Genomic DNA, 13672 nt, shown 5'->3' on the forward strand with positions numbered 1-13672 from the left:
ATGAGAGTCTTAAGAAACAACAAACCAGCAAACTGAATAGGCATCGGATCGAGTAAATTATAATTCTGCACAATCGGAAAAAGTCTAAAGATTTATGTAATAATACTGATGAAAGATATATAAACAATTTAATCCTTAATATTGAACAAACACATGTAAAAACTGATGGCGCGTGTGTGTGTACTTATAAATCCAAAAGTATTAAAATGAAACTAAACATGAACAATTTATATATGCATCAAATAATCTCATTGAAGAAAACAACTTAACAAATCCTGCTATTTTCTGGATGAAAGACATTTAGTTTGTTTATTCAAATTTTTCCCTATTTTGTTTGTAAAAATACATTTTTGGTCCCATAGGTCTGCTTTTCAAAGATCCTCTTTTCTATTACCGCCAAACAAATAAAACCAAACTTGCAATATACGATCATTTCAAGGTCGTCAATAAGTTTTGTTTCTTTGATGCCGAACGGATTACTGCCAGCTGAAGGTTGATTTTACACTGAATCCTTTTTTAAAATTATATTTTTGCTTCTCTTTTCAAGAACAAATGACAAACCTTGCATAAATGTTTCTTATGAGAGACTAACCATGTTTAAAAAAAAATGTCCTGATAAAAATCTGATTTGACTCAACGGGACCGAAAGAGGTCCAAAAGGTTAAATTTTCAATGTAATCTCGTTAAAAGCCAAATGAAGCAATTGAAACCTACTTGCAATATATGTTTATGGGAAGCTTCTGAGCAAGTGAAGTAGCTTTCAAGCCGATTGGAAATAAAAAAAAAAAAGCCGCCACCGGAGAACAACGTTTACATTTGAATATGACATTTTGCAGACATGTTCCTCAGAAGGTAAATGCAAAGTTTCATAACCCTGATAAAAGGCCCAATACGACTTGAAGGTGCTGAAACTCTCCGCCACACTGGGCTATTAAACAAGGTGAAACCAAAGCTATTATTATCCTTGTTCGTTCTGAATAAAGAAAATGTTAACTGTTTGGCTAAATAAATCCAGTTTGGGATTCAGCTCCTTGTGCCTCTCGTTTAGATGTGAAGACAGCTGCAATAATCAAACCTTAAATTCAAAAGAGCAATTTAAATTCATTAGATACTTATATTTTTACATTTTTTAGGAAAAGTTATCATCGAATTGGATGTGATAGACAATCAAATACTTTTGACAACACCAGTTTTCACTGCAGTTGCAGAATCTCGCATTGAATGCGGCAAGATGTGTTTTTTGTATTCATGTTCATTCCTGTCCTTTCGGTCTACAGATGGACAATGCTATCTTTATACAGAGGAACAAACATGTAGCCCAAAGGAAGTGTCATCTGATTTCAGACGTTATCATCTTAGAAAATAGTGAATTATTAGGTCATTCCACTTTTCTGTGGAAAGACCAATTGTATTTGTTCTGATTATTATTTTTTTCTTCAGCCATTTTTTTTGTTATCGCGTAAAATTTTTGTTTCGCAATATGTCGCTAAGATATTTCTGATATAGTATCATACATTTTATGCGCTTTTCATTTTAACCCATTCTAAGCCGAACAATTTTCTTTGTAAGAGTTATCTCCCTATTTACTGTTTATCAAGTGTGTGCATCTCCTTCGTAACAAAAAAAGATATCGACAAAATTATTTTTCTAAATTGTTCGTTACATCCTCAGGAATTTTTGGCTAATTTGGATCGAAGCGATTTGATGAAATTTTAAAGGAGTTATCTACCTTTACCAAATAAATTTGTCGGTATGCTTTTTTAACTCATAAACCGTTAACCGTATAACCTTGGAAACTTCTCAATCTTCTCAAACACTTTTAAAAATATATATGAAACAACAAGTGCAAAATGTTTGCTTTATTGTAATGAAGATATGTTACATTTGGTCTGAAACAATCTAATGGCATCTTATAAGAGTAAGTGCCCCTGAAATGTCCAATTATAAGGTTAATTGATTATTACTTCAACTTGGTTCATTATAAAGCCAGATTACCTTTTACAAAAGGTTGGATGACATATGACCTTGAAAAATGACAACTGGAAGTTACCTTGAGAGAACCGGATGTAGCCATTTTTGCACTTTCTTCATGGAAAAGAACTCGGAATCCATATATTTAGTAATTTTAATACATTAACTTATCACTGAAGACTAGAAATGACTTTCGATAAACCGGAAGTGGCCAATTATCTCCTGGTTTACAAGCAAAAGTATATAGAAACTATATATTTTTCGAATCAGTGTGAAAGAAACTATTATATGAGACCGGAAGTGACATTTACTTCACAGGAAGAAGCTAATTATTTCCCTTATTTCACTCAGAAGTATATAGAAACCACTTATTTATCGCATCAGTATAAAGAAACTGATGATAAGATGCCAATTTTAACTTTGAGTAAACACGAACTAGCTTCTTTTCAATAAATTAAAAAAATGCTTTAGAAAGACCTTCAATTGTTCTCTGAACAATAGGTTTTTAATTTATAATTATCATTGTAAAATTTTAACCTTTTTTATTTTACCATTTTAAGTGAGCATAATCTCTAACAGAGATATATTAGTTTTATTTGAAAGATTCCTTAGAGTGGGTTATTTTCGCGGGGTGTTTATTTTCACTTATTTCGGAGGATACATGAAAATCGCTAAAATAAATTCCTCGAAAACGTATGCATACGTTCTGTACTTTCTAATAGATAAAATAGATAAAGCGTTTTGTGAACGATCTATTTTTTTCAGGTAGGCAGGTCAATAACAGTATATGTTAGTTTTTACAACATAAATTCCGAAGGGTATTGTAAATACATGTATTTTATAAAATGTGTCACATAATACAAGAATGTTAGGTTGTCCGGCATTTTATCCTGATTAACGAGTGTCAAATTATATAAGAATAATAACTATTAGTTTTCTAATTGTGAGTATGAATGTAAATCATGTTATGTTTCAGTGAGAAATTAATTTTTTGTTTATTTACAGTTAAAATCAATAAATTTCAAATTTGAGTTGCAACAAAATTTTATTTCACAGCCAATATTGTAGTTCAGCTCTTTACATCAAATACTACTCAATTATGTCAGCTAATTATCTGAAACTAAATGTTTAAATAAAAAAAAAAACAGTAAAATAAAGCAAAAATACCAAATTCAAAGGAAAATTCAAAACGGAAAGACATTTATCAAATGGCAAAATCAAAAGCTCTAACATATCAAAGGAATGGTAAACAACTGTCATATTGCTGACTTGGTACAGGCATTTCCTTATGTAGAAAATGGTGGATTAAACCTGAAATACATTTAAAATGCCTTTTATATATATTCAAAAGTTAAATTAAATTCATGTTTGTTTCTTTTTTTTAAATTTATCGGAATATTGGAAATTACTATACGTACCAACCGCGGATCCAGTAATCTGAGTTTTAGTATGGGTATTAGCTAATGATTTAGCTTATGTTTAATTTTGAAACTTTTTTTCTTTTTTGCAATGCTTTGATATTGTTTATTTTGTTAGTAATTTTGTTAGTTATATTTAAATATTGTCATAATAAAATTAACGGGACGTACCAATTTTACTGCACAAGTAAACTTTAACTAAATTTGATTATTTTTGTTTGTTTCAAAATTAAACTTTAAGCTAATTTCAATCACAAATCCTTTCATTCTGACAAATGTGCTTCATGTCAGTTGTAACTCATTTATAGATTTTTTTTGTTTTCAACTGTAAGTAGGCCTTAACAATAAGATAGTCTCTTACTAAGAACATAATTTACATTCATTCTTCACAATTAAGAAACACCAAATTCTACAATTTCATTGGTCGAGAGCACTTTGCTCTATTCTAATCAACCGTAACATTTACAAGAAGTGTGTACACCTATGTACGACTTTTAATTGCTATCATTTCAATATCCGAATTCAATTAATTGGGAATTATGAATCCGCCAAACTAAAAACCGCCAACATTTTCGTATACTTTGTTGCCCTGAAATCGCGAAATTTTAAACCCGCAAAAAAACCTGCTTTACGGTATGTATGTAAAATGTGTTTTTATTTATTCGTTTTATATTTTTCAAACGGACTGGAACTGAAAGTCCCGGACAGATAAGTAGTTGCTTATTAGGTCTTTCATACGTTTTTTTTAAATAAATAACTAAATAAAGGCAACAGTAGTATACCGCTGTTCGAAATTCATAAATCGATTGAGAAAAAACAAATCCGCGTTACAAACTAAAACTGACGGAAACACATCAAATATAAGAGGAGAACAATGACACAACAGAAACACTAAAATGCAAAACACACAGAAACGAACTATAAGATAACAATAGCCATTTTCCTGACTTGGTACAGGACATTTTAAGAAAAAAAGGTGGGTTGAACCTGGTTTTGTGGCTAGCCAAACCTCCCGCTTTAATGGCAATATTAAATATAACACTAAAATGACAACATTACATGACAGGACTACAATACAAATAAATGGAAGAACATACAGGACAGAGAAACACACAAATAAACAATACAATAGAACATTACGACAAGCTAAAAGTTATCAAAGGTGCCAGGCCTAAAGATAAAGAGCATTGATGACCCAAAATTCCAAAATGTTGTGCCAAATACGGCTAGGTTATATGCCTGGGATAAGAAAATATTTAGTATTTAGAATAATTCATATTTTTGCAAACAGTAAATTTATAAAATATAAAAATGACCATATAATTGATATACATGTTAACACCGAAGTGGTGACTAACTACAGAATAAAAACGAATACGTAAAACAACCTAGATCAGCACATAAAACAGCGCAGCCGAACAACGCATAGTATTTGAGCCGAATAGATCGACGCATAAAAGTGACGTCACAGGTAAATTTCTAAACATTTCCAAAAAATAGGATAGAAGTCAAGATTAGGTTTGTAATACTGATATTACATGTATTTAATAACAATGATTCAATGAATAAAACATCTCATAAAAAAATACCATTATATTGTGGTACATAAAACGCCCGTTAAATAAATCATAATAAGGAACACGGGAACGAATAGCATGTAAACAGAATGTCACTGGCTAAATTAAGAGTTAGAATAAAGACCAGCATATAGAAAATAATGATATTTCAGTTTGAGTAATTTTCCCTTTCTTTATAATTTATGCACGCATGGTTATAATTCCAAATTGCAGTGATAGTGCAGAAAGAAAGAAATTGAATACCAATTTTGATATATTTTACATTTTATCTCTTACTTACATGTAGAAAGAAATGAATTCAAATCAACTTTGTTCTGTTGAATTTTAAAGTCAATGTACATGTTAACTTATGTTGTGGTTTGTATGCTTCACTTATATTTGTATTCAGTTATAACATATTACTTATTAAATGTAAGATTGTTGATGATTTGTTTCTAAATTAGTTTTATAATAAAAAAAGTAGATTTTTAAATATGAATTTGTAAACGTCAATGACACAGAACTCCATTGAATCAAAAGCCCAACAATCTTTTTAAGATCGATTACGGTTTCCGACGTTTTTCAGGTGTCTACACAATATTTGAAATTCATAATGTTATCGATTGGAGGAGAAAAAAAGTAGTCAGAATATACCAAAGTTGAATAAAAAACTACAACGAAGAGACAATCAATAGCCAACAAACACATCACAGAATCAAAAGAATGAACAACACGAACCTCTCCAAACAATGGTGTTGAACTCAGGCTCTTAGAAAGGGTCAATAGTTCATGTTCAAGTAGTGATACCTGTCATGTTACTTCTGTTAAAATACTCTTTGTAAACATTTCTATTCATAAGGAACCGGGAACTGGTAAATGTAATATTTAAACTTAGATCACTTAATTAATAAACCACCAGGCAGGTGATTTTTTTAACCCCTTATCATTACCGAATGTAATATTTGATATCCACGTCTGGTTTGTGTGTTTGTAAGATGTTTTTCTGCACTCTATCGATCTGATGAGTTAAGAAACCCTTTTCAACTTATTTTTATAGTTTGTTCTATTGTTGTACTGTACACCAGCGGCCTAGGTTAGTGGGATGGTTGGCGTCTTCAATCTTGTTTAACCCGGCCACATTCTATATGTGCCTCACCCAAGTCAGGAGCCTGTAGTTCAGTGGTTGTAAATTAGGCCGTTAGTTTTCTCAATTGATCTTTTTCATATTTTTCGTGTAAGGGCTTTTTATAAGCGACTATATACGGTATGGGTTTTTCTCATTGTTGAAGGCCGTTCAGTTGTCCATAATTGCTTACATCCACTTCATTTGAACTTTGTCTCATTAGCAATAATACCACATCTTATTTTTATAAACATGGTTTTTCCTGCACAAAGAAAAGACAAGACGGTTACCGGTAGAAAAAAAAAACACAAAAAAATAATAGCACAAACACAACATTGAAAACTCAAGCAAAAGCAACACGAATTCCTTTAAAAAATGTTAGAGTGAACTCCTGCTACACTATTAGCACACTTCGTGTTGTTCGTAAGTTTCTGTTTTAAGTAGTATTCAGTGATGTCACAATCGAGAAAAAGAGAAGGATTGGGGCTACGGCAAGGGGAACATATATTTGGTCATGTGACACAGATATATTTTATGATGGTGAGCAAAGACATGATTGCAGCTGTAAAACTTTCCACAGTACTATTTGTAATCCTTGTGTTCATTTGCTTCCTTGTAAGAAGCAACCATGATGGAACTCTTAATAGGAAACGCACCCCTTGGAGTATCGTTAAAACGTGAAGACATATACTTCAAATGCAAGCGCTACTTGAATGTTGCTACACTGAAATGGAAAGTTATCGAAACCATCTCTATTCCTGTAAAGTTTAACATTATTTGCCAGTAAGTAAGTCTAGATATGGGGTAGACTTTTATCTGTACCATTAGTATTTCATGCCGATCTGATGAGTCAAGCCCTTTTCAAAAATAGAAAACAACTCTTTATAAATTTTACGCGTCCAAAGTGCTTTTTTTAATTTACCTTCATCAGGAATGCTCAAAGCCGAATATTTGGAAGCCAAGGAAGTATTAAAACACAAAAAACGAAACAGTATAAGAGCTATATAACCATAAAGGACCTAAAATAATAGAAAAATCCATCTAAGGTCAATTTTGCCGGAAGGTGTTTATTTTATTATCGATGTACTTTCACATCCGTTTTTCCTCGTTACGCAGATGTCACCGGTTTTGGTTTAAATTTAGAAATTTCCCGGAAAGTCTGTAAACTGTGTTTTACCATGCATGGAAGTAATATTTAAAAGGAATAACAACGACTAATTAGCATGTATTAATGGCATGCAGAGCTCTGTACTAAAGTCATATGATTTGATCCAATTATAGTCTCAGCGGCAAGACCCCTTTGGTTACTATCTGTGATACCGCGGTTGTAAAATGGCATCTGGAATTTCTTATCAGTCACGTGATTTTTTCGAGTACGGTCATTATGAAGCACCTGTGTGGAATCCTAGTTTATTAATTAACAAGGTGGCGCTGTATCATATAAAACTTCTACCTTCAAAAAGAAATCATTTGATGTAAAAAACTTGAAAAACGGACGAGAATTGTTTACACTACAGCAGTTAAACATGGAAATTGTATTTATTTTTGCATATTTTTGCTTTTTACCGTTCATTTTGAACTGATCTAAAAGTATTTTCCGATTGAAAGCGGATCCTGAGTAAAACAGGTAATACCGACGAAGCGATCAGGTTTCACATGATGTTTAAAAAAATAATGAAGACAAATGAAGACATAGATTTTTTTACTGTTAAAATGTGCAAAGTTTATCGAGATTTAATAAAGGGTATTTACTTTCAAGTATTTTAAATTTATGTATATGTAATAAATGTCATATTATTGAAACTGGACAACTAAAATCGGGATTATCAGTCCGTAAATATCTGTTTTAAAAAAGTGTTTTAATACAGTTAATATAACACGCTACAGCAAAAATAAAACAGACAAAATGAGTTTGACCCTATCTGCCTAATCGCATATTCATTTATACGAATTAGTTTAAAGAATAGAAACCTTTGTGAATATTTTAATTGACTGGTATACATGCATGACTTGGATTATTCATATTTAATAAAAGGGGGTCCAAACATATTTTTTGTACAATCATATTCTTAAATCTTTAAGAAATGACGTCTTAACTGTCTGTAAATATTAAAATTAAAAAAAAGTCCACCCATGTTCTCCAGTTTTTAAGATCGAAATAAACAGAAATAGGAAAATTAGACTAAAATCAACATTGAACGAATTACTCTATTTCGGCAGCGTACTTCAGCGGAATGTAACGAGTGGACTATTCGGGTTACTTCGCACGTAAATACGACAACAACTTGTCTGTTCGTTATTTTCCGTGAACACGAAAACGACCGAAAAGTGTCAGTGATTTGATCGATCACATGCGGAGAATCAACTACCATTCCATATCGTAAACTGATTAACGAGTAATCGAAAGATAGGCGGTAACGCAGATGAAACCTTTGAACTGGTGTTGTTGTTATTACTTTCAATATTACTTCCATGGTTTTACCGTTTAGTAAGATGTTCTGAAATACCTTAAAATATTCTCCAGGGGAACATTTCAATGAATAGCAACTTTTATTATATCATCCCTAGGTGAAGCACATTAAACTATATGTTCCCCAAATGAACATTTCACGTGGGGATAGTAGAACATTTCACTAAACAGTAATTTCATCATGTGTTCCCCAGAGGAACATTTCACAAATGGTTAAACAGTTATGTATTACTATTACGCATGCAAATATAGTACCTGTCGGTTCCCAATAGGAATTGTTTAGAGTGAATTAAATCGACAAGCGAAAAAAAAACTTATATCACACAATTAAATTCTCTGGAAATTCATCGCTTTACACACATTGAAATTTAAAAACTCTATGGCTTTTGCATCATTATTCTGTGGTCTTCTGATAAAAAAAAAATGGTTAAGCTTAGTCAATTATTGAAAATAACACAACATGATTTTATTTTACATATCATTGTTGTGTTCAACATTTTGAGGCGCATTAAGGATATTTACCCATGTATTACTGGCTTGCTATAGTACATCTCCCATGACAAGTTTAAACTACTTTGAATATTAATAACACAATCAAAATAACAAATACTTTAATTTAATCATACTGGAATTAATGACACAAAAATCCTCTGAAGAGTAATTAAAACTCCTCTGCAGGGAATTTAGACTAGTTCAGGGAATAATGGTTATTACTAATAATAAGGAAGTTCTAGAATTGCAAATGGAAATGATCAATACATATCGTTCCGCTAGTAAACCAACTATTGTTAGAACATAAGAGTTGGAGTGAAGATTTCATATCCGTTTTTTTTAGGTTGCTTCAGAAGATTAACATGCTTTCAAATTGGAATAGGGTAAATATTTTGAGTGTGTTATTTGTTAATCAACTATTCAATAATTCTAAGATAAACAAGTTTTATTTTATGCTAACATTATATTGTAACAGAAATTTTTACCATTGCTTATACGAATATATTTAAGGTGATTATTGAGTTTGTTTAATTTCTGTAAAATGAATATAATTTAAATTAAATCGGGAGGAATACTCTCTGGAGCAGTTTGAGAATAAGAAAAAAGTTTCCTATACTAAATAATATTTCCATACGAAACTAATGGTAAATTGTTTAAGTGTAATCAATAATTGTATTATAAGTGGATTAAAACAATTCAAACTTTTTTTCAGCTCTTTCTAGTTCACATATTACACCTCTGTCATTTTGTAACTGGGATAAAAATCAACCATGTAAGTAAATTTAATGTTATTATTTAGTTTATTTGCATATCAATTTTATGAACGTACGTCAATCGCGTGTTGAATAATTACCTTATCCTTTTATCCCGTTTCTCTTAATCCGGAAATATTCTACAAAGATATTAACGAAGCAAAATATTTTAAAAGAAGTCTTTAGTTAGTCTTTGTTAGTCTTGTATGTTGTTATAAATTTGATTCATTTGTATGTTTCGGAGGAGTTTAGTGTGGTGTCTATTTCGCTGAACTAGAATACACTATTGGTTAGGAGCCAGCACCTGGAGGCGGGATTTTCTCGCTGCATTGAAGACCCATTGGTGGCCTTAGGCTGTTTTCTGCCCTTTGGTCGGATTGTTGTCTCTTTGGCAAACTCCCCGTTTCCATTTTATTTTGATATGATTTACAATTCTGTGGATATATTTATGCTTTAAGGGTAAGAGTATTTCGTAAGGGTTAATTCTCGGTAATTCTGAAAAAAATATGTGAAAAACGTTTGAATCGTTTGATGAATGAAATACTCAAAAATTAGATATCCTGCAGGAATAAATATCTATGTGTCTAAAGTATTACACAAGAGTTAGAATAAGCAACATTTCATCACAATTTTCTGAAAATGTAATTATTTATATAAAATACACTTAATTCTCGAATTAAAGCATAATGACATCATGATGCGTAAAACGGATGATTATCGACATAGGACAGAGACATCAAGTCAACCAGTCTCGAAGAAGTTGAAGAATTGCCATAATTTGTTCACCATCAATTACACTAAGTTTTTCAAAATGCAACAATAGTTAGTTTTAGTATCAATATATCACAGAATCTCTTCGATTTACCGTCAACCCGACGTCACAAGTCAGTAAATACAAATCGTGCTGGCCAGTCAAAAAGTTCAAATGTGTTTTATAAATGCTTCGGAGGAAATCTTTATATTATGGAAACCTTTTCGGGCTTGTGTTTCAGACGTTTATGAGCAGTGAAGCGTATATGCGATAAATTTATTCTTTACTTAATTATACAAACAGTATGACATTTATAGTTATGTTATTGATTTAGTGAAGATTGTTTTATTAGAAATAAGAAGATGTAGTATGCTTGCCAATGAGACAACTCTCCACCAGAAACTAAATGACGTAGAAGGTAAGAAATATGCCTGTCCAAAGCCAGGATCCAGTTATCCAGTCTTCCCGCCGTCTGCAATAATTTGTTTTTCAATTGCTGTTTAGTTTTAAAACATGCCGTTTGAATATTTTTTTTGACGTTTTTTTTTTGTTTTACGTTTATCATTCCTGTGTCCTTTTTCTAACTATACTGCATGAGTTTTGCTGATTGTTGAAAGCCATACGATGACCTGTTATTGTTTAATCTTTGTCTTTTTATTTTTACCTTAAATGGGTAGTTGTCAACACAAATGTTTTGTATTGCTCCAAATAAAATCATTTTGACAAGTGTATTAAATGTGTTATTATTATGGTCACACCAACTTGATACTTTGTACACATATCCATTATGATGTGACATGTAACAAACGATGGTTTTAACACAGAATTTATGGTTCACCGAATATAGAAAAGTGATCGTGCTACCAAGTCATGGTGTTTCTTATTCTCGTGTTTTATCATTACCAATAAAGTCTCATTAAAAAAAAATGAATAACCACAGCTTTGAGATTAACTAAGGCTGAAGTATTATATCAATTGAATTCATGGATAAAGACTTTATTTAATAGCCAGCCATTAATTCTTAATAAGAATAATGTCAAAAAGTTAAACAAAGTTATATTTGTCAAAACAATCCTTTAATCTGAAAAGTTTAATTATATATTTTAATTAAGAAATTATAAATTCAGAAGTCATAGAAGCAATTTAATTTTAAAATTGTATTTCAAAGGGTTTGGTACATTGTAATTACAACAAAAAAAAAATCATTTTGATTCAAATAGCTTCGGTTAATGAAGCATCGGTATCATTTCTATTTCCTTGTAAAAAAAATTTCAATGATAAGATCGCTTTGATAAACCTGTTGTACCGGCGATTTCTTTTTCTTTATTCAATAACCAGGCATCAATTTGTAATAAAAGTTCAATAATGCGGATGGGAAAATCGGTTTATCAAAACAATCTATTCACCAGGAAAGTTTAAAAAAAATGTTTGATTGAGGAAATATAAACTTAGAATTTCTATATGCTATAGGTATGATAAATGGTGACAACGCGAAATGGTGAAAAGAAACAAAGGGGAAAAAAAAGAAAGCAAAACACAAAATGGTTTTAAGTTTCGCGTATATGTGTTTCACATGTACGTTTTAGCGTTTTCGATATATCTCGGTGAAACGCGAAATAGCCCCAATTAGTCACAATAGATAACTAATCACAAAGAAAAAAATAAACCATCCGTTGTCTTTGGTGAGGTTCATTTGGCTAAATATACAGTTTGCTGAATGTTGTGGTCTGTTCATCGTTTTAACTTGTGTTGTCTATTTTTTCTTTGTATGTTGTGTCGTCTATTATATCATTTGTTTGTGCGTTTCTCTGTGATGAATGTTCTTGCGTGTGTTTGTGCTGTCATGAAGTGTTGTAATTTTAGCGATATTTTTTAACATTGTCAAAAAGAGGGAGGTTTGGCTAGCCATAAAACCAGGTTCAACCCACTACTTTTTCTTAAAATATCCTGTACCAAGTCAGGAATATGGCAGTTGTTATCAAATAGTTCGTTTCTATGTATGTTGGCGTTTGTTTTTGTTGCACTTCAGTGTTCCTGTTGTTCCTTTGTTTTCCTCTTATAGTTGATGTGAGTCCCTCGGTTTTAGTTTGTAACCTGGATTTGTTTTTCCTCAATCGATTTATGACTTTTGAACACCGGTATACTACTGTTGAATTTATTTTTCTTCATCGTATGTCATATGTTTGTCTTTATGTTCTATCTTTCTTCATCGTGAGTCATGTTTATATAAAAATCATATGTAAGTTTGTTTATGTTCTATCTTTCCTGATCTTATGACATATATTGTATGCGTATGGTCTATCTTTCTTCAAGTTGCACTTCTGTAAATATAGACAATGGTATTTCATATAGGAACTCCTTTTACGGCTAAAATTGTACCACTTTTACTATGAAGCTTCGTAAAAAAATTTATCCTAGAATGGAAAGCTCATATGAACTACTTTTTCTTCAAAGGTCAAAAAATAAGTCTGTGCGGCATATTTTCAACATTTATATGACCCGAACTTCTAAGAGTTTAAACATATACTTAAATTTTGTTCTACCCCTCCCTTTACTTTGGGTCTTCCTCAAAATTCAATTTAGCCGCTATCCATGTGTATTTATACTGGTAACATTCCCAAGTTATGTGTCTACGAGATGAAACATAAAGATCATATTCGGGAACCAGTATGCAAACAAAACAAAATATCTATGAATATTATATATATCCCCAAAAGAGGCGTGGTTTGTGAAACAGCTGTATTTACAAAGTGCAACTATAGGTTGCACTTCTGTAAATATAGACAATGTAATTTCCCATAGGAACTCCTTTTACGGCTAAAACTGTACAACTTTTACTATGAAGTTTCGTAAAAATTATATCCTAGAATGGAAAGCTCATATGCACTACTATTTTTTTCAAAGGTCAAAAATAGGGCTATGCGGCATATTTTCAACATTTATATGACCCGAATTTCAAAAAGTTTAAACTTATACTAAAAATCTGTACTACCCCTCCTTTTACTTTGGGTATTCCTCAGAATTCAATTTAGCCGCTATCCATGTATATTTATACTGGTAACATTCCCAAGTTATGTCTCTACGAGATGAAACATAAAGATCATATCCGAGAACCAGTAGGTAAACAAAACAAAATATC

Source organism: Mytilus californianus, unplaced genomic scaffold (assembly GCF_021869535.1).
Source record: "Mytilus californianus isolate M0D057914Y unplaced genomic scaffold, xbMytCali1.0.p SCAF_5, whole genome shotgun sequence".
In the NCBI taxonomy this organism is placed as follows: Eukaryota; Metazoa; Mollusca; class Bivalvia; order Mytilida; family Mytilidae; genus Mytilus; species Mytilus californianus.